The sequence below is a fragment of the Anopheles ziemanni genome (assembly GCF_943734765.1).
Source record: "Anopheles ziemanni chromosome X unlocalized genomic scaffold, idAnoZiCoDA_A2_x.2 X_unloc_43, whole genome shotgun sequence".
Classification (NCBI taxonomy): domain Eukaryota; kingdom Metazoa; phylum Arthropoda; class Insecta; order Diptera; family Culicidae; genus Anopheles; species Anopheles ziemanni.
This window is the reverse complement of record NW_026689811.1, coordinates 173,745-175,000: the sequence shown is the minus strand read 5'-3', so window position 1 is coordinate 175,000 and position 1,256 is coordinate 173,745. Positions and strand designations below refer to the sequence as shown.

Here is a 1,256-nt window from a genome sequence, read left to right as displayed (position 1 = left end):
AACATCATGGTGCACGTCTCGTGACGGGTGTCACGGCGTAGTTAAATGTATGCGATACATTTCTCAAATATAAGCGCTCAGTCATCTGTACATCATGGTAGGTTCCCACGACGTGCAATATGCGTTCAACTTATCAATGTTCATGTGTCCTGCAGTTCACATTATGACGCGCAGTTAGCTGCGGTCTTCATCGATCCATGAGCCGAGTGATCCACTGCCGAGGGTGACTAACTTGCGTAAGCCGCCGCTGTGCGCGTATACCCGTTCCCCGTAGGGAGGAGCAAGCCGCCGCTTAGAGACGAAGCATAAAGTGTCCTCATTCCACATAGGGCAAGCTGGATTAATCCATTTTACCCAGGACGGCCGAAGCGGCGTGGACCAGGGGAGAACTGAACCTTATACTTCACACCACAGTAAGTCTACGTGTCCTCTTCCACATAGGGCAAGCTAGAACTAACTATCTTACCCAGGACTGCCGAAGCAGCGTGGACCAGGGGAGGAACACACTTTTCATGGAAACGTAAGGCATCCATGACTGCCATAACGTAAGCCGCCGCTGTGCGCGTATACCCGTTCCCCGTAGGGAGGAGCAAGCCGCCGCTTAGAGACGAAGCATAAAGTGTCCTCATTCCACATAGGGCAAGCTGGATGAATCCATTTTACCCAGGACGGCCGAAGCGGCGTGGACCAGGGGAGAACTGAACTTTATACTTCACACCACAGTAAGTCTACGTGTCCTCTTCCACATAGGGCAAGCTAGAACTAACTATCTTACCCAGGACTGCCGAAGCAGCGTGGACCAGGGGAGGAACACACTTTTCATAGAAACGTAAGGCATCCATGACTGCCATAGTGCGTAAGCCGCCGCTGTGCGCGTAAACCCGTTCCCCGTAGGGAGGAGTCAAGCCGCCGCTTAGAGACGAAGTATGAAGTGTCCTCTTCCACATAGGGCAAGCTAGAATGAACTATCTTACCCAGGACCGCCGAAGCAGCGTGGACCAGGGGAGAACTGAACTTTATACTTCACACCACAGTATTGAGTAATGTGCCCTCTTCCACATAGGGCAAGCTGGAATGTTCCATTTTACCCAGGACGGCCGAAGCGGCGTGGACCAGTGGAGGACTACACAATCATGAGGTTTGATATCGACTTGTGTGTTTCAATAGGGTACCGATGGTATGTTTTGAACCGATTTGATTTAGCCATTCTGAAGTCATCACTTGGTTGAAGCGCTGAACTAGGGAGGGGCATCGTT

General features: G+C 51.5%; 1 non-coding gene across 1 annotated transcript; it reads right to left on the bottom strand.

Moving 5' to 3' along the window:
- Window positions 1-71: 71 nt before the first annotated feature.
- On the bottom strand, window positions 72-226 carry LOC131292271 (5.8S ribosomal RNA). Its single transcript, XR_009189947.1, has one exon. It is a non-coding gene; the product is annotated as a 5.8S ribosomal RNA (ribosomal RNA).
- Window positions 227-1,256: the final 1,030 nt, after the last annotated feature.